Below are 25,351 nucleotides of genomic sequence, written 5' to 3' on the forward strand. Positions count from 1 at the left end.
ACATTTAAAATGATAAGTTGGCTCTTCACAGATGAATGCAGACCTGCTGACTCATCAAATTGCTTAGGTGCCAGCAAAACAAAGCCGTCAGTGATCATGGCTTCCAAGAGCTCTAAAGTATCTTTGTCTCTCCATTTCTCTTCATCCCTACTTTATTTCATTAATACACTTAATGGGAATGAGATTACAATCTAAATAATCATAATCATTTCTAATTAATTGAGGCATTCTTTCATTCAAAAATTTCCAATGTTTATTGAGAGCCTGCCTATGTCAAACTCTAGGCTAGGCACTGAAAACATAGGAGTGAACCAAGTTCAAGGTTTCTGCCCTCATGGAATTTACGTTCTAGTGGGGAATAAATACAGAATGAGAAGAGTATCATGTAGAAAATAAACAGGGTGATGGGATAAAGTGTTTCTGTGAGTGCCTACTTTAGATAAGGTGGGCAGAGGAGGCCATTTAAGAAGTGCTAATTGGCCTGAGACACGAATGATATGAAGAACCTTTTTAGGCATAGGGACATTCAAGTTAAAAGGCTCCGAGTGGGAAAGGGCCTGTTGTGTTAGAGGATCTGAAAGGAGACATGTGATCTTAGGGGTTATAATACATTAGCTAATTTTGTGTGCTCTAGAGGCAGAATCTATCAGTTAATAGTTCTATAATCTTGGGTGCATCATTTAACCCTTCAGAGCCTCAGATTCTTCACCTGTAAAATGGGATAGTATAATTACTACCTCACATGGATGTGGTAAAAATTAAAGAAAATCTTGTGTGTTATCACCATATTTGCACATGATAGAAGCCCTACATATGTTATTGGGTTTGTAATGACTCTTTTTCTCCAAAAAACCCAACTCAGACCATAAAGAAAATGTGCTGTTTCATGTGTCAGAACATTCTAGGGTGAGTTAAACTTTTCGGGGTGGCTTGATCCAGGCATTTATGGCTCTGGCTCTCATTCCCTTCTTCTTTCAGTTATATCCTCTAGGTGAATCTGTATTTCATTGGACTGGCTCCACACATAAGGACAAAGATGGCTTCAGCTGCCACAGGCCTTAGTCTGTGTGCCCCTGCAGGTGTTCCAGGCCTCACGCCCACACTCCATTCTATCCAGAGAAAGAAAGCATATATAAGAGCAGTTCTTGTTGTATTAGTCTGTTCTGACACTGCTATAAAGAACTACCTGAGACTGGATAATTTATAAAGGAAAGAGGCTTAATTGGCTAACAGTTCTGCAGAAGGAAGAGAGCAAAGGGGGAGGTGCTACATACTTTTAGTCAACAAGATCTCATGAGAACTCACTCACTATCATGAGAACGGCAAGGGGAAATCTGTCCCCATGATCCAGTCACCTCTTATCCAGCCTCTCCTCCAACATTGGGGATTACACTTCAACATGAGATTTGGGTGGGGTGGGGACACAAATCTAAACCATATCACTTGTAGAGGTTTTGAGGGTCAATCACATTGCATTAGCTTAGGACACATACCTACCCTGCACCAATCACTTCAACCAGAAGGTAGAATGCAAATATTGACATAACTCAGGCCATGTGCCCCTGGAGTTGAACATGGTGTCAACATTTTTAAGATTTTGTGGATCTCCAATGAAAACTAGGAGCTGATGGGATAGCTGAGGGGAAATGATGCTAGAGATGGAAGCAATATGTCCAGGGATGTTATCCTTGATTATTCTCATTCTAATTAAATAATAGAACACTGGGTAAGGGTAAATCAGATGACCCATGCTATAATTTTGATCTGCTCATAGCTTTAAGACTTGCATACTCACTTGACCCTTAGAACATCAGTTTTCTCACCCTAAATTTATTTGTTCAACAAATTTCTTAAACTCTTACATGGGAGAGACATGGATACAATGGAAATAAGCAGAACCACCCCTGTCCTCATTGAGCTAATGTTCTAGCCTAGAGGGATTTAAATGTGAATTATATAGGCTCATCAAGCAGATGTTCTTAACATCAAGGTGAAATAAGATGTGGTGCAATCTGTTAATTTTACCCTTATAGACATAAGCAAGTGAAAGAATGAAGGCAGGGAGAAGAAAGAAGGCAGAGTAACCTACAAGAAGTTTTACTTTGCATAAGCGCAGAGACTAAAATATCAGGTCAAAACTGTGAAAAGTTGTATTTTTAAACTTTAATTTCAAATTTCTCAATCCAGTGAAATTTAGATCCTACTAGAAACTGTACTTTGATTATTTCTTTTTAATCTGTTTTATTAACTACCAGTTTATAAAAGCATTTGCTATGAAAAATATTAGGAACTAAAAGTAAAAGCAATACCACAAGGAAATACAATTTATTTGTTGAGAAAGATAAAAAGGCACAGTAAAGATTTATGGTATTGGTTGGTGGAAATGTTTTATTTAATAAGGACTCACAGGACTCATTCTAATTAGCAAAAATCAATAATAGAAAATAAAAGATGTAATTCATAGCCTGAAATTCAAATTTTAATTCCTGTTTTTTTTTTTTTTTTCAGAGCTAACTTCCCTAATTGGAAATGTTTGCTGGTTTTTGTTTTACAGAAATAACCTTATTTTTGTCCTGTTGAAATTTATTGCTACTTATAAGAGCAGAGAATGGCAGTTCATTCTGCTGTAAGTTCCCAACACAGAGATTTTTACTGTCAGTATAGAAAAGGGCCAACCAGTTACAGGGATGGAAAATGATGGAATGTCTCTTTTGACCATGGCTACAATTTTGAGGAAAGATTAATGAATTTCTTCTTCTGACTAGTATCTATGATAAATTGCATCCAGCATAATTCTCCCTTTGTTTTCTACCACTTGTGCCTTTCCTCTGCCCTTTGTTTAGCCATTGACTCATCAACCACAGTATCATGTGGAACACTTATTACTTCTGAAAATTCTCCTTTTAAGTCACATTAAAACTTAAAAGCTTTGGTATCTGGTATCTGGAGGCAAAGATACATGCCTAGCCTGGTATTGTCCGGGAGTATAGAGTAACTAACCTCTTTAGATTTCTTTAAGAGAAAAATGTCTCATTAGGCCAGGATTCTCAATTTTCTTTGAGACTTCTCTCCAATTTCAGTTGAGTGCTTCATGGTGAAGTTGACTTTACCCCCAGCTCTAGGTGTTGATCTTATAATTCAGGCCTAAGTCAGTTAATAGATTTCATTTCTCTGGCCTATAAACTCGAAAATGGATGTATTACCAAATCAAGGCAGAGGTTAAAATAAGGCCTGCCTTTTACGCTTCCAGAGAAGCAAGCTCTCTCTTTTCCGCTGGACATAAACAAAGAATCATGTATTCTCAAAACTGCTGATACTTACCTTGGGAGTATGTAGAGAAAGCCTGCAGACAACAGATCTGGTAGTGAGGAATGGAAAGAAAAACTGAATTCTGATAACACTTTTTGAGCACCTATGTCAAAACTTACTTGTAGCACGGTGGACTTTTGATTACATGAGCCAACACATATTCATTAATGTCTGCAGTTGAATTTGGTTTTCTTTTTTTTCCCAAAAATTAATTCTTAATATACTATAAAGCACTAATAACATTATGTCAGTCTCCTGTTCAAATGTCCCGTAATAACTTTATATTTTTCTCAGGATAAATTCAAAGTATTTGCTTAAGTAAGCACAAGATATGACCTTTATTTCTTATTTTCAGCTTCTGCCACATATTCATATATACTTTGCTTCTGGGGATGCTCAGTTTCTTTGGATTCCTCCAATGCATTGTGCTGTGCTTTTTTCTTACCTATGTGCTTTGTAAGAAGAAAAGCACTACATATGCTTTGTACACATCTGTATAGCATATCTTCAGATCTAGAGAAATACAGCCACAGTTTTATCTGTAAATTGGGATTAATAAGAGCAAGTTCCCCATAGGGTTATTATAACGATGCTCATGAAATAGTAAGTGTAAAGTATATAACACATAGTAGCTTCTCAGTAAATGTTTATTGAATAAGAAAAAAAGAGTACTTGAATAAATTAATTACAGAAGGAATTATCTAAAGTTTTGGAAAATTCGTGTGATGAATTAAATGCTCTATGGGTAACATCTGTGTTTCCATTTGCCCCCATCCCTACTTCATGTTGGCATTTTTACACTGGAATGGTCAGAACATGAAATTTCTAACTAAACATTCTCTTGACTCGAAAGGTGAAAAGTGACCCATCATTTTCCTTAACTCTAGAGAAAATTGTGGCCTCTCTTTTGTCTAGTAAGTTCTGTTATCTGCTTCAGAAGTCCCAGATATTAGTATCTTTGTAAAACAATTCATTTCAATAGCACATCTTCTTTGTTTCTACTGAGGTTCTATCCTTAACTGACTTCACTGAGTTCTCAGTTTAAACCCTTTCCAAATGAGTCCCCTGAGTTTCATGGGAATACCCCATGGCTCAGTTAGGGAGAACCTAGGATGCATGAAGTGGCCCTGGGTGAACCATATCATAGAATCCAGTTCTTATTTTCCTAGATTCTATAGACTTGACTTTGCAGCACAGTGCTTATGTTAGTGTAATATTGAAAGAGGCAAAGTGGCTAGGACCTGGGCTCAAGAGCTATGCTCTCTGATGGGCTAGCTACAAGTCACATGCAATTACTGAAAACTTGAAATGTGGCTGCTGAAACTGAGAAACTGAATTTTAAATTTCATTTAATATTAATTAAAAAATGAATACTGAGTTCAGGAATTGGAAAGCTTTTAGGTATGCTTAGAATAACTGAAATCTTTTCCAGCTATAAATTTTATCAAATCTAATAAGTATTCCTGTTGAATATTTAGCATTCAAATGGATATGTGCTGCAAGTGTGAAAGGTACACTTAATATGATAAAAGAAATGTTAAATACTTTATTAATCTTTACCTTGATTATATATTAAAATGATAATATTTTAGATATTGGGTTAAATAACAAATATTGGTAAAATTAATTTCATCTATTTGTTTTTACTTTTTAAATGTGGCTACTAAAAAATTAAAAACTGCATGTGTGGCTCCAATCACATTTCTATTGGACAGAACTGCTCTAGAATAGGACCATTGAGTTCAAATCTTACGTCTTATAAGCTGTGTAGCCTTTGGCAAATCATTTAAATGCTCTGGGCTGTGTGAGACCTATTTATAATAGCAATGTTCATCCTTTGCTCTCTATTTTTTAAGAGCTAATGTGAGATAATATATACCGTGTGCTTCACACAATGCCTAATATAACATAACATGCATTAAATATTAGCTCTGAATGTATTTAGTTTGTATAAACATTATTGCATTGCATATTTTTAAAAATCTATGCCACAGCTTTCATTTGAGGAAATACAAAGATACTGTTACCATATTTTTAATTCCATTGTGGGGCCACATTCCTCTGGTTTTCTTCAAAAATGAAGACCAATACAATATTAATTCAAGCAATTAGGAAATAGAATGGTGTGTTTGAAAGAATACTGTTCTTGGAGTCAAGTCAAGGCATGTGCCTCTTGTTTTTTCTTTTTCTTTTTTTTTGGGGGGGAGACGGTGTCGCTCTGTCGCCCAGGCTGTAGTGCAGTGTTGCCATCTCAGCTCACTGCAACCTCTGCCTCCTGGGCCTCCTGAGTAGCTGGGATTACAAGCACGCACCACCACGCCCAGCTAATTTTTGTATTTTTAGTAGAGATGGGGTTTTACCACATTGGTCAGGCTGGTCTCGAACTCCTGACCTTGTGATCCACCCACCTCGGCCTCCTAAAGTGCTGGGATTACAGGCGGAAGCCATCGCGCCTGGCCAGGCATGTGCCTCTTAAGGAAGAGTATCCCTAGATACTTTCCATGCATCCCTACTCTGCTTTAGTCTCACAGTGCGACCTTGTTTCACTCACCTTTTGTCTCTGCACCTCAGTTTCTTTATATATGTCACTGATGTTGTGCTGAATAATTATTAAATTTCTTTTCAGATATAAAGTCCTGAAATTTCTTTGAAATTGAGGAGCATGGAGCTATATATAGTTAGAGAGAAACCCAGTTGGTAAAGTGGGAAGAGGAAAATCAGAGCTCAGTGTTTAATAGTGCAAGTTTCTTCAAACAGGCTCTCAATCTAGGACTTTTTCTGATAAGTCCTGCTGAGGTTCATGAACCTACCCCAAGGCTCAGTTAACTCAACTAAGAAGGACTCCAGATGCATGAAGGGGCTTTGTGGGAACCACGTCGTAACATTTTGTTCTCATTTTCCTGGATTCTATAGAGAAGGCCTCATGGCACAAAGATGTTCTTAAAGGAGACATGGTAGAATAGTAGTAGTTATTGAATCCCTAAATAATAATGATAGTTAATGCATAAATCTCTTGCCATGAACTAAACGCTGTTCCTTTTGGTTTACAAACATTACTTATTTGACACTCATAACCCTCAGATAAGTTTTGTCACAGTGTCTACTTTCTGATGAGACGTGTAGGCAGAGGGTTTAGACAACCTGGCCAAGGTCTCACCACTAGCACTGCATTCAAACACAGACAGTCCAACTCCGGTGGACTTAACACTGTACTATGGTGGCCTACTGAGGACAAGCACCATGTCCAGTGCTGGGGTTACTGGGTAAAATGTGACATAGGGTCCCTGCTTTCATAGCATGAAGACCGTTTTGTAGAGACAGAAAACAAGTGAAAATGATTATACACCTTACATGCATTAAGAGCTAATGTGTATTGCATACTTATGTGCAAGGCATTGTGTGAAGCTCATGGTTTACATCATCTTAATGGTGTCTTTACCGAAAGGGGAAACATCTACAAATGCAATGAAGAAGATGTGAGGAATAATATAATAGCATATAATGGAGAGCCTTGACCTACTTTTGATGCATGGAGAATATCTAGGGACTTCTTCCTTAAGAAAAAGAAATTTCAGCTGACACCTGAAGGTTGCATAACAGCTATACAGCAAAGTACATGTGTGTGTGTATGTGTGTATATGTGTGTGTTGGATAATAGTGTAAATGGTGGAGAATATTACAGACGAATGGAACCCTGAGGTGTTGCACTCAGTTGCTGTATATGTAGTTTGTAATGTTTTGAGGTTGTTTTTAATCTCACCATCATTCATTTGTTATCTTGCTTTTAGTCATGGACTCTACCGTCACTTCCTTGGGGAGACCCTCTCTGACTATTCCAAGCAAGTTAGTTCTCCTCTTGATATGCTCTCAATAGGAATGTACCTACCTCTGCTCAGCCCTTAGCATTAAATTTAAATTTATTTGCATTATTCTTTGATTAGTGTCTATCTCGCACCAGACTATAAGATCTATTAGGGCAGAGACCGAATTTGGCATTGCTCAACATTACGTTCCTAGAACTCAAAATTTGTTGAATAAATGAATCACAAAGTATTTTAGATTAATATTAGCCTAAAATTATCACTGTGAGTTCACGTTTAGTCCTTAAACCATACACCCCCAGTTGAAATAAAAATGAATTTTAGATTTTGGACTATGTAATTTACTAGTAAGGCACATAGAGTAGGCCTCACCTGCCTTTGCAACAATGCCTTTACAAATAATCTATATTCATGTTGTTTTCTGAGAAATATGCATTATGCAAAAGCACACTGACAGGTGTATGAATGAGTTGGTAAAATAGGCAATCTAAAAGTTTCTCTATTCTTTGAAGAGAAATGGGTAACTGTCTTTAAAAAAATAAATTATAGAACATTTTACATTTTTTTTCTGACTTTCCTATGTAGTGAATCAAATACATTATTTATAATTAGTGCCTTTTGGCTTCTTTTCCACATGGTTTTTCTTTTAATGCTTTTAAAAAACATAAACAATATAAGTAAGGTATTTTGTATTACATCAAATAAAGTAGCCAGATGAAAGATTATATATTCTAGCATTTTATTTATGTAAAGTTGAAAAGCAGGCAAAATTAACCTATTAAATTAGATGTCAAGTGAGTAGTTAGCTTTGCAGAGGGCAAAGAGTGTAAGAGACTGAGAGAGGCTTCTGGGGGGCTGGTGATGTTCTGTTTCTTGATCTAAGTGCTTGTTACAGGGGTGTGCTCAGTTTGTAAAAATTCATTCTGCTGCACAATTAAGATTTGTGCATTCTTCTATACATATATTGCATTTCAATGAAGTTTTACAAATTAAGACAAATTAATGAAGCAAGGAATTACCATTTATTTGGACATCGTCAAAGGCAAATGGAAGGTTATATTAAAGTAATTAAGTGAAATATATTTCAGAAAAAAATGCCCACATTAGATTAGGCTAATTGAAGAGGTAGCATTGTGTTCTGATCAATATCTCGGGAGAGATATTGACTGAAGAGGTAGCATTGTGTCTGAGAAGAACTTCTGTGTGCTATTCATCCTGGGTGGCCGAGTCTTGTGTCTGGGGAACACTAGAGACTCTATAGATTTGGAAACAGGATTCAGATCCCAGCAGGTTTGTGAGGCTGATTCAAGACCACTACATTCTATCATGGGTAATATCTACTGGTTCTCAAACCTGGCTGCCCATTGGAAGAACCTGGGAGCTTTAAAGAAACAATGTTGGGGTCCCATCTCCAGAGATGTTCAGATGAAATTCTAATGGGGCCTGGACACTGGAATTTTTTAAAGCTCCCCTGGTGATTCTGATATGTATCAAAGTTTGAGAATCACTGTTCTCTACTATACCATTAAACTATACTATCATACTATACTATGCAATGCTGTGCTATAATAAAGTGTACAACTATTTCAATGTTACATATTGCTTGAGAATACATATGTTTGTAATGTAAAGCAATACATGGAAATGATAAGCACCAAATTCAGGATAGTGAGTACTTCTGGGAGAGAGGGAGGGTACTGAATACAGGAAGGATACGTGGGTGACTTCAGGACACACACATACATAATTTTGTATAATCTTTTATTTATTTTAGATGTATTTTTTATATTTTTGTTAAGCTGGATGGTGAACACAGAAAAGGTTGAACTCATTCATTCATTACAGTTATCGATTAAGCCCCTGCCCAGTCTCAGACTGTTTTCTAGGTTCTGGGGCTGTAACAAGGAAAAAAACAGAATTCCTGACTTCATGTAACTGATATTTAGTTAGAGTGACCAGATAATAAATAAACACACAACAAATTATGCTCTATAAAGTCGTGGTTAGTTCTATGGAGAAAAACAAAGACAGTTAAGGGGAGATGAAATGCTGAGACCAGAGTGGGAGGCAGATAACTATTTCACTCAGGGTTGCCAGGAAAAAGGCCTTTCTGATAAGACATTTCAGAGAGACCCAAAGAAATTGGGGGAAGGAGTCAAACAGATACTTAGGAGCAGAGTACTGAAGGCAAAGGGAGCGTCGAGCACCAATGCTGTGGGGCTGACACAGGGACACAGGTGTGCCAGGAGGAGAGTGGTTGGGAGGTAGGGACAGTATTTCATGTAAGATTGCAAGGCCAGTGTCAGGAATTTGGATTTTATTCTCCATGAGATAGGAAGTCTTTTGAGGATATTGTAGAAACGTCTTTACCTTTGTGTCAATTGTATATACCTTCAACATCTCATAGTAAGTTAAAAAATAGAAAAGTGATATCAGACACTAATATTGTAATGTGAATTGATTTATTACATTTATCTTCTATAATAAGAGAGGCTCATGGAACCTTGAGGGCCCTATGAAGGTAAGTTTGTTAAGTATGGGTCTAAACGGCCCAAGAAGGAAGAATGTGTGTGTGTGTGTGTGTGTGTGTATGTGTGTGTGTGTGTATGTAGGGTAGGGAACGGTCACTGAAGATAAGTTGTGCCTTCTCAATTTGATGTCAGATAACAATATCCAAATGATGTACAAATGTGCAGGGAGACCTGATCTCCATGTAGTAGGTTGGTACAATTCTTAGGAGACTAGAAAGCATGATCAGTGGAGGCAGAGAGAAATAACAACTCAGGTCAGCACACAAACAGGAGGGCAAATTTCTGATTCCACCTTTAAAACCTTCCATTGTAAATGCCTCCTATTTCTTCTGTTTCAGTTCAGGTATGGTTGTAGAAGGATAGAAATGTTGCATTAGAATTTAAAATAACTCGATGGTTCTTAGAAGAGACTCCAGTAAATTAACTTTTTACAGCCTGACACCATCTTCAGTCCATTTGCTCTGGGGCCAGCATGCTGCTCTGAAAAATTTCCACATTTTGAACTTTCTATTTGAAGCTCATAAAGAATGCATTGCTTTTCCTATGCTCCCAGCTTTCTACCCAAGGGAGATGGAGAATTGTCAAGGCCAAATGCTCAACTACTTATTTCTCTTAGAGGTTTTCAGACAACACACACAAGTGTTTGATGCAGGGAGAGAAAAATTCACGAGGAAAGCATTGTTGTCCCCCACCCAACATACTCTGTTGAAGTCCAGCTGGACTTCAACCACAGTTTGTCTGGCAAGACACTATAATATATAATGTAATCAGAGTGCAATTCAATAAGGTTATGAGTATTATCACCTCTTTATAACTAAGAAACTAAGTATCGGAGAGATTAGGTGGATTACCAAAGGTCTCAGGTAGGAAATGTCAGACTTAATTCTATCTGACTCCAGAACCTGAAAGCTCAATAAATATCTTTTAACTGCCTCCTATAAAAATGGAATCACTTTTGATGGCTTTATCCTCTAATTAATGAATACATTTTAATAGGCAATAATATGTGTAAGTATTCTAGTGAAGTCAGTCTCCCTTCATTTTAATAGGTTTCTGCAGCCTGTACAAAGCTCGGTTTATTAAGGGGAGCTTGTTTTCTTCACTTAGACCAGCTTGTAATCGCAAACCACACTGACATTTCCCAGACTCCTTCTGGCATACTAACTGTTTTAAATGCTGGTCTGGTTTCATGGGAGACACTAAGGAGAACGTCAATCTCAGCTCAGAAATGTGCCCTGCATAAAAATGCAGGCTGGGTAAGGGTTTCTCTTAACTGTTCCCAACTGCACATTGTAAACATTCATATCTGGTATTAAAGTAATTTATCTACATTCAGTTCAATTTTGGGAATGTTTATTGAGCACCTACTAGCTTCTAAGTGCTGTGACCCAGGCTACAGTGGAGGCAGAGATGAATAAACCTAAGCCAAGTTTTCCTAGGAAGTGACAGTAGTAGTATCCTCAGCTCTTCATGTATCTGAGTTTTTGGTATTAATTAACATTAGTGCTAAGAGTAATATCCAGCCATGGACATGTTTACAACTGGGGCAATGTCTGCTCATTAGACACATTTGATTTTAAAGGATCCTGAGACTACATTGGTTTAGTGCTGTTGATATGATTTCTTTCCCCTGTCCCAAATAAATTATTTGCCTTGCATGGAAATACTTACTCACTGCTGTCTCCTGTTGGCTCATATTAATGCCTAGTTTAAATTTTTAAAAAATCACATAAATGTTGTGGGAAGGGACATTGAAGATAGAACAACAGGTGTTATCTATGAACATCAAAATTCATCCAATCAGCTAATGTGTATTAAATACCTACTACATGCCATATATTTCAAAACTGGGACTAAGCTTTGGAAAGTACAACGAATGTATATGGCATAAAAGCCACTAAAGCTATATTCATACAATGAAATTCTGCTTAGAAATAATAAGGAATGCACTATTAATACATGCAACAACATAGATGCATCTCAAGAACATGCTGAGAACAAAGTCAGACACTAAAGATTATACATTGGGTATATTCATTGTTATGTAATTAATAACTGAATAAACCAGACAACTATCAAATAGTCTCATAATTTTGAAGCTGGTTTGTGAGAAATTATCCTTGGCCATACAATCTAAAGGAGACTCTATTTTTTCTTTTCTTTTTTTTTTTTTTTACTGATAAATATATGAAAGGATCTTTATTCCCATTGATTAAAGCAATACAAATTAAAACAATGCAATAGCTTTTGTAACTATCACATTGTCAATGATTAAAATATTGATAATACCAGTGTGCCAAAATGTGGAGAGACAATTACTCTTTTACGCATTATTACTTAGTGGCAGCTTATATTGGTGCAATACTTTAAAGTGACAATTTAGCAATATTTATTAAAATATAACACATCTACATCCAGGAATTCCTTTAAAAGAAATATCCCTACATGTATGCAAAGATATGTAAATATAGAACATTATTCATTGCAATATTGTTTATAATAGCAAAAAACTTGCAGGCTTTTTGCTATTACAAACAATATTGGAATGAATATTGTAATATTTTTATGTTACAATGGGGGACTAGTTAAATTGAAAATAAGCTGAAGAATTAATAGTAATGATTTCCACAGGAGGAGTTGGAGGATCATGGGAGAATTCCAGTTTTTTTTTTCTTTTTATGTGCCTTATTTCAATCTTTCCCATACTAAAGTAGCACTTTTACAATAAGAAAAATAATTAAGATATAAAACATTACTTTTAGAAAAGCCTCACAATTTTTTAAACAGAATAATAACACCAAATAAATGTTCACAAGTGGATACTCAGCATTATATTGAAAGGATTAAATGATAATATAATAAACTATAATATGATAACAAAGGATAATTTCAGGAATCCAAGAATGTTTTAGTATTAGAGAATATATTTACAATATGTGAAAAAGTCTAAGGAAAAGTAGATTTGACCATCTTAGTAGATGTTCTAAAGACTAGATGGATGTCAATGTTGATTTTAAAATATATAAATATATTAGTAGATGTAGAAGAATATCTCACTAACTCTTGTGAGTAAGATGATCTCTCTGAACCCAGTAGCCAATGTCATACTTAACAGAAACATGTAGAATAATTTCTTTGAAATTTGTAAAATATAAGAATATCCCAAGGATCTCAAAGGATATCCACTATTCTTACTTGACAAGATTCCGGATATTTCAATAATAAGAAATATAAACATAAATGGGGAAGAAAAAATATTTTTAAAAATGATGTATTTTTTCATAACACTTACTATAATTTGTAATTATCGATTAATTTATTGATTTATATGCTGATCAACTGTCTCTCTACTCGATTATAAGTCCCAAAGGTCAGGACTTACGTGTTCATCGTTTGCCACTATATACCCAATGGTTTATATGGTGTCCAGCATTAATAAAATGCTCAATAGATACTTGTTGGAATAATAATTGCAAGCTTCTTGAGGAGAACGGTGGCTTATTTTTCTTTATATCTCCGATAACTCACAATAAGGACACAAAGAAGGGCTCTCAAAAATACTATTTGAAGGAAAATAGGAAATCACTAGAAAAAAATCTATGCATGGCTCATCATCTAGAAACAAGTTAAGTGATGTAGGGTCCTTCATTAAAATTTGGATGGATGGCTAAGAAAGGAACTTTAGTTTCTTGAGTAAATGATGCAAATGAGTTTTCGTTTAAGCTACTTTCAACTAATTAATGGAATAGATAATGTGAAAGGTGAATTAACCTTTAAGTTAACCTTTATTTTAGACATTTCGGAGAGATAGCAGGGTCTAGATGAGTGTTCTCAGCCCTGATGGGAATGCTTTACAAATTACAGGTGACTGGGCCTGCCTCCATCCCTAGAGGTTATGATTCAGTTGTTCTGAATGGATTGTGGGTACTGATAGCTTAAAAAGCTTTCCATGTGGTTCTAATGTTCTGTCAGGGCTGAGAACCATTGTCAATGGAAGAAATGATATATAAGATGGGCTTTGTTCAGAAAGCAGGATTCAAAACCCATCTCAGTCATTTTCTAGCTGTGTAAACTGGTACAGATTACTTAATCTCCCAGAGCCTTTGGGTTCACATTTATGAAATAGGATAATAATGTTCTTTTAAGGTGGTGAACATTAAAAATTACATGAAGTGCCAATACATAGTAGGTTAATCATAATTGATCACTACCTATTTTTATATTTAAGGCTATATAGGTAAAATTTTTTGGTTTGTTTTATTCAGTTTTATCTCAAGCAACTTGAGTACATTTATATTGAGAGTATAGTAATAGCATCTTATCCGGGCTGTGGAAATAGAACCTGCATCTTTAAGAGATCAAATTGGCAAATAAGGTGACAGCTTCATTACCAAGGCTATCCTTTGAATGGTATACCCTCTTTAACTCACATTATTCCAAGTGAGATTTAAAGACATGGATAAATTGGAAATAAAAATTAATAATATCTAACCTTTCTTAAGTATTTACCATGAGCCAGGCACTGTTTTATATGCTCTGTGTGTACCATTTCATTCAGTCTTTAGAGCATCCCTCTGGTTCTTCAGATTTCTTATTTTTATCTCCGTTTTACCATTAAGGAAAACAAGGCACAAAGATACAAAATAATTTGCCTGAGTCCCATAGTTGTTAAATGACAAAGCAAAGATTTGGACTCAGGCAGTCTGATTTTTGTTGCCTCATTCTTTCTTTGTCTTGTCCTGCCTTCCCCTCCCCTCCCCGTCTCTCCCCTCCCCTCCCCGTCTCTCCCCTCCCCTCCCCGTCTCTCCCCTCCCCTCCCCGTCTCTCCCCTCCCCTCCCCGTCTCTCCCCTCCCCTCCCCGTCTCTCCCCTCCCCTCCCCGTCTCTCCCCTCCCCTCCCCGTCTCTCCCCTCCCCTCCCCGTCTCTCCCCTCCCCTCCCCTCCCCTCCCCGTCTCTCCCCGTCTCTCCCCGTCTCTCCCCGTCTCTCCCCGTCTCTCCCCGTCTCTCCCCGTCTCTCCCCGTCTCTCCCCGTCTCTCTTCTCCCCTCTTCTTTCTTTTCAGGGTCTCTTGCTCTGTCACCCAGGCTGGAATACAGTGGTGCGATCACAGCTCACTGCAGGTTCTACCTCCCCAGGTTCAGGTGATCCTCCCACCCCAGCCTCCCAAGTAGCTGGGACTACGGGCAGGTGCCACCACACCTAGCTAATTTTCGTGTTTTCTTTAGAGTTGCGGTTTCTCCATGTTGCCCAGGCTGGTCTCGAACTCCTGGGCTCAAGTGATCCACCCACTCAGCCCTCAAAAATGTTGGGATTACTGGCCTCAGTCACTTTGCACAATTTTCTCTTGTTATTTTAGTAAGTATTTTCAGCTGCAGCTCTCCTCGTTATCCCTCAACTGGATTATGTCTAAGAAAAAGGCTGGGAAGCTGTTATTAGTGGGCAGGAATCTCAATTAAGTTCAAGTGTTTTGTCCAGGACAACCTTAAAATTACCTTGAACTTCTTTTGTCCACTTGTTGCCTGATGTACATGTTAGGATGGGTGAAATGTGAATGACAATTTGGAATGACTCTTCCTTTTAAGTGAATGCATGGATATTTTTGGAAGCCAAATTGTCTTGGGAACTTTTGATATATCTAGAAATTGGTAGCATTGTGTTGTTTACTTCAAATTTGAAAACAGTCTGTGGGAACATGACTTTGAGTCAAACTCATTCATTCCCTTATCCAGTAAACATCAATTGATCAATAACCTAAGGCCTGACTGTAGTCAGTGTTGGGTATACAATAGGAAGAAACATAGTGTCTTCCCTAAGAAACTCATCATCTTGGAATGGGCTGAAAGGTACTTAAGTTCTTTTCCCGTGACTCTGTCAGCCAACATTCTGTATGAGGATAACTAAAGGGAGTTTGAAGAACTGAGTCTTCATTCTGGCCCCACCTGCATTGTGGTCCAGCCTTGTGCCTGGAGGGCAGGGTCTGCAGTCCAGTAGAACTTGGTTTTAATCCCTGCTCCGCTTCTCAGCGGTGTCATCCTGGACAGTTTACCTAGTCTCTCTGGGTTTCCCATATCTAAAATGATGCCAATAAAAGGCCTTTTCTCATAGAGTTGTGAGAATTCAAGAGTTATCATATGAAGCTTTTATCATAGTGTCTCACACATACTGAATGCTTGGTAAGTGCTCAGGATGATGATAATGATGATTTATCTTTAGAATGTTTTGTTTTATGTTGATCTCCTCTACAAAGGAAACTCTAAGATTTCTTCCATTTATAGCATCCTTGGATTCTAAAACATAGAACAAGTGGAAGCAAACTAGGAAAGAACTTTTTAGCTCCTACAGGGGTCATGTGCATGAAAACCTTGAATATTGTCTAGCTGGAAACAGTACTGACCCACTACCAGGAAATAAGGATAATTATTTTAACATTTTAAGAAAATAAGCAAATGTCTCTGCTAATAGGTTAATAGTAAAGAAGCACCTCCCTGCTCATCAGGGCTTTATTTATTTGAGGCATTTTCCAGTTTTTCCTCCCACACAGTATAATGTGTTAAACAGGTTGGTGAAGCTTTATTTTGCCCAATTGAAAACAGACTTTCCTGAGGTTTTGGCCAACAGCCGAACTTGGTGTTTTTATTTATGGCATTCTCTGCCGCATTTCTGCTGCCAAACACACACATACTGGAGGCCCGATTAATTTTGTGCTTGCCTTGCAGAGTGATTTAGAATAACTGAGGCTGTTCAGATTCTCAGGAGTCGTTTCCTTTGAAAACAAGTACAGTTTGGGTTTGGGCAGAGTAGAGCAATTTGAAGTTAATGGAGTGCCTTAAGTTTTTAAAGAGGGCTACATTTTGCAAACCTTTGAAGTTTGGGAACTGGTGAGCATCAATAACTGCCAAGGATCTGGGCCACCATAATAATAAGATTGCCACGCTTAGTAGCTGGCATCTTGAGAATGGTAGCCCCTGTGCTCCCACCCTCATTTTTCAATGTTTTCAGTTGGGCACATAACAGTTTGCTAAGGAATAAAGTGCAGTGATGTAGTATATAAATCTGCTGCTAAAAATTCAACTCATCAGCTCATTTTTTTCTCTCCCTGGTATTACTCCAAATGGTGCTTAAAAGGCCCATGCTTGCAAACTATAGTGCTTTGTCCTTTGCCTGGCTCTCAGATGGTCTGGGTTCTGAAGAGGAGAGAGAAGGCTCTGTCCCCTTGCCTTCAAATTGGCAATCCCCAGGGATGATTTATCCTGACAGCACAACTCTGCAGCTCTGCTCTAGTCTTGGAATTTGCTGACTAGGTACAGTTACTGATGGAAAAGATACCAAAGCAGGAAAAATTCAAAACCATGGAAACACGATCAAGTTTCTAAACATAAGCTCAACATACCCTTCCACACACCTTTTATTCATGCAGAGAATCATGTTCCTCTATCAAAGACCCACAACCTGACCTTCTTTAAGTAAACTTCTGCTCATTCTTCAAGATTCAGCGCAAATGTCACCGTTACCTAAAGACTTCTTTGACAGCTGAGTGGAGAACTTTAATATGTTCAAAGCAGTTATTCATGTACTGTATCTCCCCCTCACTAGCAGGTAGTCCTTTTCAGAGCAAGGACACATTTTGTTCAACTTTCTATCTCTAAACCATTTACTGAAGAGAGAACAGAATCTGACACTCATCAGGTCCCTCCTTGCTGCTACCATGCCTGGAGGTGCAGGATCTTGCTTCCTCTCTCAGGGCAGGAAGATTGGGCAGCTCAGGGGCTGAGCGTGAAGGATTTTTAACCCATCTCTTGCTTTTGTTATTTTCCTTGTCACTGATAGGTATCCTTTGGATTCACTTTTCTTCATATCAGAGTGGTCAGCTCTGACTCGTGTGTGGGAAAGGATCTGGACAAATGGACACCTCTCACCTCTTGTTTAATTCCAAGTATTTAGGTGTTTTAAAATCTAGCTGGGATTTGTTTTAATCAAGCATGGAGATACATGCAGATGTGGAAATGGCAAGAAGACTGTACGTATTCAGATACCTAGAAACAGGAAGCCCAGCATTCCACATAGGGCCACATGAGGAAGCCGTAGGGTCAGGAGGAGGCAGAGTAAGGAAGGAACATGGCAAGGCAAGCACCCTTATTGTGGTTTCTGCAGGAAGAAATGTGAGAGGTGGGGTAAACAGGGTTAGAACTGGCTAGTTGGGGTACTTTCAGTGGGCTCTGGGTCTGGGAGCTGTTCCTAGTTGTCTGGTACCTGGCCCTGGGGTGATTATAGAAGGTGAATATTAGCCCAGAATGTAAGAGCTCCATAAAGAAGACTGGAAAGTATGGGCTTTGGATTGGTTGGTTTGCATATGAAAGGTGCCCTCTCTGGGGCCAGCTGTCTGCTGTCTCTAGGAATTAGCTAGCTCTGGGAGGGCCAGTCCCTTCCAGTGTCAGAAAGGCCCCGAGATGTGAAGACATCAGAATAAAAAACTTTGCTTAATATATTAGGCCCAACTAACTCAGCAGATGACACCTTTTCTTGGTCCTTTCCAACTGCTAAGAGTTCTGCATTGAGGTTTGTAGCTAGCATCATAATACTACTTTAGATTGAAAAGTAAAATTTAAAGAAAGACGAAAGAATTAAGAAAGAAAAGGAAAAGCAAAGAAAGAATATTTTTTAAAAGGATAAAAGGTAGTGGAAAGAAAGGAACAAAGCTCAGGTAAGTTCCCAGAATATATTTGCTGAATGGATGAATAAATAAATAAACAGGCCAGGCACAGTGGCTCACAACTAAACCCAGCATTTTGGGAGGCCAAGGCAGGAGAATTGCTTAAGGCTACGAGTTGGAGACCAGCCCGGACAACTTAGCGAGACCCAGTCTCCACAAAAAAAAAGTCAAAAAAAATTAGTCTTAGCTACTGGGAAGCTGAGATGGGAGGATCTCTTGAGCCCAGGAGTTCGAGGCTGCGGTGAACTATGATTGTACCACTGCATTCCAGACTGGGTGACAGAGGGAGGCCCTGTCTCTAAAAAATAAATGAATGAATGAATGAATCAATAAATGATCAAATCTCTATCTTCCTGTCTAATCATATTCACATGAATGCAAATCCTTGTGTTAGAGCCAACAGAAATATTTGCAATTTTACCCTTAATTTTAATTATGTAATAAGACACTTCGTACACTGTCAATTTCAGCTATCACTGAGCAGATGGATAGATGTGTTTTCCACAGCCCTAAAATTACAGCTTGTAAGAAGACTGCCTAGTTAGTCAACTTGGAAGGTGGTTTCTGCACAATCACTTAAGGAACTGTTCAATCAGTTGCTTAATCACTGAGCAGTAGTTTGTTGATTTAAGGGTGGTATTTTTTATTACGCTAGCTAAAAGCCTCAGTGGAAACACTGTTCAAACTGTTATTCTGATTTCCATGTCCACCAGTGACTATGTCCAGGAGAGCCTCTGTTTTTTTAAATCTAACTTTCCAACATAGACAACAGACTTAAGAAAGGATTGGTCACTGAATTGCCTTACAAATAAGCACTGCCAATAAATGGAAGTATTTGTTTACAAATCAGCTTGTCAGAGAGGCTGGGATCAGAGAAATTTGGGAGCTAAGGGTTAGAGGATAGCAGACTCACAGATCTTGCCAATATCAATCAAAAATGATGAGAACAAAAATAATAAGTCTCTGGGGAAATAGGATTGGTTTACAAATCTGCATGAAATTTTTCCAGATTGCCTCTGCAAAGCGGGGATCTCTGATATTGTGGTGAAGGTTAGACAGGGACCCTGCATCCAAAAAGCTGAAGACTCAATTTTTCAGTCATTAGAGAGGATACAAATAACTGATGGTGGACAGTCAGTCTGTCATAAATCTGTAGCAGGGAGATTGATCTGAGGACAAGAGGAGATTGGGGTTATGGGCTGATACCCTTTCCTCCCCGTGCAAACTTCGACTTCCATAAATTGATGTGTGTGGTGGATTGATTGCAAAAATAACCTCCGTTCTCATCTCCCTTTTCCCTGTAGCGACACCTATTGCATGGCCAATTGTTGTCAATGATTTGCTCTGGCCAATAGAATATGGTAGAAGGGAATGTGTGTCAGCCCCAAATCTGGCCTCAAGAGGCTTAGGCTTACCTGCTTCTGCTTTTTCCCTCAGGACTCTGCTTACCCTTTGTGAATAAGCCCAGTGAATCTGCTGAGTGATGAGAGAGAGAGTGGGCCAGTCACTTCATTGCTCCAGGCAACATGCAGTTATCTTCCCCCAGGTAGGTCCCAGAAGACCTGCCAACTGACTGGACATGCGTAAGTGAGCCCAGCTGGGTTACCTGAGTCTGGCCCAGGTCAGCAGTGCTAGCCAATGGACAAACAACATCATGAGCAAAAATTAATGTATTATATGCCACTGAGGTTTTTTGGCTGTTTGTTGTGGTACATTATTATAGCATTAGATAATGATGCAAAGTTCAGAACAGCTTTATTTGGCAGGAAGAGTAGGGGATGTGTGCTCACTTTCCATTTCTGATCAATCACCAGGTCTTACTCATCCTATATCCTGGATGAATATCTCTAATTCATCCCCTTCTCATCACTGTCCCTGCCACTCACCTAACCTGGTTATCTTCACCACTTGAAACTTCTCATGCTGTCGTATACAACTGTGTACTTCCCTCCCAAGTATCATTATAATTTGCTCCAGTTTTGAAAGATTCTGAAGCCAGTTTTGTTGAGAGAGGAGGGCAACAGATGAACAATATTGGGCATCTACTTTATTCTATGCACTTAATTAAGCTTATTAATAAGGCTAATCACAGACTTAACCATAATCATAATAAATTGGCAAACAATGTTTATTGAGCACTTCTTATGTGCCAGGTCCTTAGTTCAAGGATTTACATGCTTTATTTCACTCTTCATATTCACTTTCCAATCACTCTAAGAGATTGGTCTTATCAATGTGTCCCCCATGATACAGATAAGGAAAGAAGATTTGCCAGGTTCAATAAGTTGGCCTAGGTCACACAGCAGGTACTTGGGAGAGCATACACACACACACACACACACACACACACACACAAACACAAACAGACACACACACACCCTCATTTAATGATCTGTGTGAAAGTACCTGGCCCCAAATTGGATCACTCCTTCTTTGAGTTGTGGTGGGTACTAGGGATCCCCTTGAATATGTAGCCACATGCTCATGCATACAGAAACCCAGGATTCCCCTTAAGGAGAAAATGCATGCATTTTTGTAGAGAGGGAGAGGGAGAGATTAGGAGGAGGAAATGGCTTTTTCCCAGACATAGAGGAAAATCTAGGCTGAGTGGGTAAGCTTTTATATTTTCTGCAGCTTAAAAAATGTAGAGTAATTAAAGCAAAACTGGTAGCAAAACTCCCAAGATAGATATTCCACGTTCTATCAGTGGTTCCCACTTCCCTCTCAGACTGAACAGCTTTGCATGTGTCTGGGAGCCTGAAAAAAAGTCTATTGTTCTATTTGGGCCAGTATAGCAGCAGAAATTCCCTACTGTCAGTGCTGGCATTCTACACTGGTACTGCTGTAATCGTTTGCTCCTTATTTCTACTGTCCCCAGGTTATTTCTGCAAATGTGAGAGTCCTAGAAGAGAAGTTTTCCTTCTCTCGATCTAGTAAGCTGGTTAGTGGGGAAGAAAATGAATGGAGTACCACAGCACAATCTTGTTATGGAGGTTACCAAAATCCCTTGGCCTCATTATCAACTCTACTTTGTTCTCTTATCCCATATTTAATTTATCAGAAAACCCTATTGGCCCCACCTTCAACATACATCCAGAATACAGCCACCATCTAAGCCATCTTTGTTTTGCCTGGGTGGCAGCCGTAGCCTGCAAACGGATCCCTCTTCCTCAAAAGCACAAGTAGAGGGATGCTGTTATAATAAGAGATCATGTCATTCTTTTGTTCAAAATCTACCCATGGCTCCCAGCTCACTCTTAGACAGGCCAAAGCCCTTACTGGGCACATTATACAAGGTGTAAGGCATGGCCTTTATTACTTCCCTGCTCTCATGCCTGGCCCCTCTCCTCCTAGCCCACTCTGCTCCAGCCCCACTGACCACCTTGCTGCTTCCACAACAGATTGCACCTGCTCCCACCTCAGGGTCCTTTCATTTGCAGTCCTTCCCTCCAGGAAGCTTTTACCCCAGATATCCTCATGGGTCTCTCCCTCACTTCCTTCAAGTCTTCATCCTATGTTGCTTTTACTATGCAACCTTCACTGATGGCCATATTTAAACGCGGTAACACCCTTCTATGCTCTCCACTGTCTGTTCCAACATTTTTTTTTGCACCATAGTACTCATCATCTTTCAAATTATTATATACAAGTTACTTATTTGTTTATTTATTGGCCTTCTTCCTGTACAGAATGTAAGGTTTATGGCGCCAGAGATATTTTTCCTCTTTGGTTTATTGACAGTGCCTGGCACATCCAATGTGCTCAAAAAATTTGTGTCAAATAAATGTATGAATTTCATCCATTTATCCAGGGCATAATTTAGTATAGTGTTTAAGAACCTGGGCCATGGAATCAGCCTGCCTCTCTCAGAATTTCTGCTCTACCACTAGATAGTTTTGGGACATTTACTTCACCTCCGTAAGCCTCAGTTTCCTCATCTGCAAAATGGGTATACTCAAAGAACATGATTCATGGAGAAGATGCATACAGAATACTTAGCCTGGTGTCTGGCATGTACTGAACATTCAGTAGGTGTTAACTGTTATTATAAGTGAAAAAAATTAGTATTCAAATTCTTCTTTTGCTTTCTTTGGAGGTACAATGTTTTCAGAAGAATAATATGTGGAAGAAGGGTATTAGCATTAAACAAATACCTCAGCTTCTTTAATCCTCACAACTATCTTATGAGATAGCACTGTTTTCCCATTCAAAAATGAGGCCACTGAGTCTTAGCAAGGTTGAATGACATGCCCAAGGTCACATGCGGGCAGAGTTGGGATTCGCATCTAGATTTGTGTCATCCTAGTATTGCTCTTAGTCTTGCCACTGTAACACCCGCCCCCCGTCTCCTTACTTTAGCAGTCACGACCTTGAGCATTTTCATTTTGACTGAACACGTCCGCTCTTTCATGGCTCTCAGTTTGCTTATGTTTGTTCTGTTTGGGTCCTCTTTTCCCTTCATTTATGCTCTTTGAAATTCTACCTGTCTTTTCAAGTCCTGCTCAAAGCCATCTCCTCCCTCAGCCCTCCAAATTAACCCCTTTCTCTGCTATGCTGCAGACACACACTGCCTTCTACCCACGCATTAGTTATTCTGTACCATGTTTCTTCCACAGAAGATGGGGATCTCCTTGAGTGTATGAACTGCACAAGGCTCCTCTTTGTGTCTCTATGGTGCATGGCACAGCATAGTGCAGTCACAACATAGGCAAACCTGACTTCCAGGATCTTAACTGCGCCAGCTTGCAATGCCACCATCATATTTCTTGCTTTAAACAGTCAGCAGATGCAAGTAAGCCTGCCACAGTCAATGCATTTGTCAAAACAGGCTAAGGTGTTCTACCTAGTGGCCGGAGGTAAAGCATATTGGTCTAGTGGCCATGTGAATAGGTGGTGATGGTATATCAATATCTTCAAGGAAAGACATTCAGGTATTAATTGTGAGTCATAGAGTAATGCTGATCAAGAAAGAGATAGATAAACTGATACAGGGCTCTAAACACAAGAGTCGTACATACAGTATGGCACACAATGGTACATTAGGATTGTTTTAAACGTGATTTTATTATATGCAATTTATGTCTGACCCTGGCACAGAATAGGCATTTGATAAATGTTTACTAAGTTGTGGAGTTGATTTGAATTAAAATAAACCAATACTGTATGACTTTGAAATTGAGGGGATACCACATACCAGAAAAAGAAAATTCCTTTATTGCCCTTACATAGTTTCCTACAATTTGGTGTATATATAGAAATGTATCTTGAATGCTAAAGATAGCACAAGTAATTGAAGGTGGACTGAAGGGTGACAAGTGACTTGATTAGAAAGGAAATTTCATCTTGTCACTTATTACCTGGAATCCAAATTTATGCAAGATCAGCCAGAAGGCAATTTTCATTTTATCCAAGATAAACCAGAGCTTAAGCTCCCAAAGCCTGTCATCTTGAATGTCTCCAATAGTCACTCAAATTGTTGGTGCACTCTTGTTTAGCATGTTTATTACAATTGTCAGGCTGTCTTGATTTTTCTAAAATTACAATCTCATTATTACAGGATTTTCTGTTGAATGACACTTCATAAAAAAGACTTTGATTACTGAGTTACAAAGACAATTGTATCTTCTTGTAAAGCATACAGTCTTCGTGGTCCTACCCCATGAACTGCCTGTCCCAGGACGGTTTTACGGTGAGGCATTAGTCGTGTATTGATTTTCTTCAATCTTCAGTTGAATATTTGTAGTAATTGCTGTTTCAGCAATGGTGAAGCACATAGCATTGTCAGAACCTGACTCATTCTATTTCATGATGGTTAGTCTCTGTTGGCCCTCCATATACGTCTCTACCCTCACTACTTACCTTTGTGCCCTGGGAGGCTGATCTCTGTGGACTTAAACATCTAAGATCCCTCGGTTCTTGGCTTCTGGCTGGGTTTCACTAATTAAGGGGCACTGAGGGAGGATGAAAAACAAGAGGAGAGTGAGTTTGGGGTCTTTGTTACCCTGGCTCATACTTTGCTAGAACATGATCCAGTTGTGGTTTCTTGTTAAAGCCACAGGTACTGTTGAGCATCTCTCTTACAACTATAGAAACCCTCTCCAAGTTCCAGAAACTCCTCCCTCTTTTTGTGCCTTCATGACTAGATGTGGTAAAGGGATAGTCACAAACTCATTTTGGTTCGAATCACGAATCATTGAAATCATGAATTCTACTCACAACTTTGTAGTCCCTCATTATACTCTCCCCAATACCCTCACCTAAGTGTTTCCTGGTAATTCTGTTTCACAAATGCTCCAAGATCTGACTATGACATTAAAATAACAATAAAACACCTTCTGTTTATACAGCTTTTGCCGTTCCTTTTCTCCTCAAAACAACCCATGCTCTTCTCTGGCTACTTTATCCATAGTAGGGACCCTGCCATGATCTTCCACTATTTCATCCTATTTATTTTCCTTATAACACTTATTAAAGTCTAGAGGTATATTGTTCATTTGTTGTTTATCTGTTTATAGTATTTTTCTTCCTCCAGAATGCAAGCTCTGTTTGAGTAGGGATCTTGTTTATTTTGTTAATCACTCTCTAGTAATTGATACATGGTAGAACTCAAATGAAGGAATGCATTTCTATTTGGGGAAGCAGTGGGTATGGCAGAACTAGTCATCAATTCAGGCCTGCTCAGGAAACCTGGTACCCATGAGTTAAGCTTCGGTAGCCATGCACATCCTGGGCTCAAGCTCAGCTTTGGGCAGAATAAGACAGCAATACAGTGGGGCCCTCTGAATTCTAGATTTATCTTCAAGTATGTACCAGTCTATTCATTGTTAGATGTTACGTGTAAGTAGCAGTTCTGTTAGGCTGGAATGGCTGCAGCTGACTCTGGCATTTGGAGATAACAGTGAAGCTAGTGACATTTAAACTCCAGGGGCTTAGAAAAGAGGTTTAAGAGATATCTTATTAGGAACTTGAAATATCATAGAT

At 38.7% G+C, this 25,351-nt stretch overlaps 1 long non-coding RNA gene across 7 annotated transcripts in view; it reads left to right on the forward strand.

Annotated features, from left to right (window-relative positions):
* Positions 1 to 25,351, forward strand: part of LOC104005584 (uncharacterized) — a 237,742-nt gene that overhangs the window by 15,090 nt on the left and 197,301 nt on the right. For 6 of the 7 annotated variants that reach the window (XR_010155622.1, XR_001713402.3, XR_008546988.2 and 3 more), the window contains exon 2: positions 19,808 to 19,916. This is a non-coding gene — a long non-coding RNA (uncharacterized LOC104005584). Of the gene's footprint in view, positions 1 to 19,807; positions 19,954 to 25,351 lie in introns of all 7 variants that reach the window. The other variant, XR_010155621.1, reaches the window with a different exon arrangement.

The sequence above is a fragment of the Pan troglodytes genome, chromosome 2 (genome assembly GCF_028858775.2).
Source record: "Pan troglodytes isolate AG18354 chromosome 2, NHGRI_mPanTro3-v2.0_pri, whole genome shotgun sequence".
NCBI classification, from domain to species: domain Eukaryota; kingdom Metazoa; phylum Chordata; class Mammalia; order Primates; family Hominidae; genus Pan; species Pan troglodytes.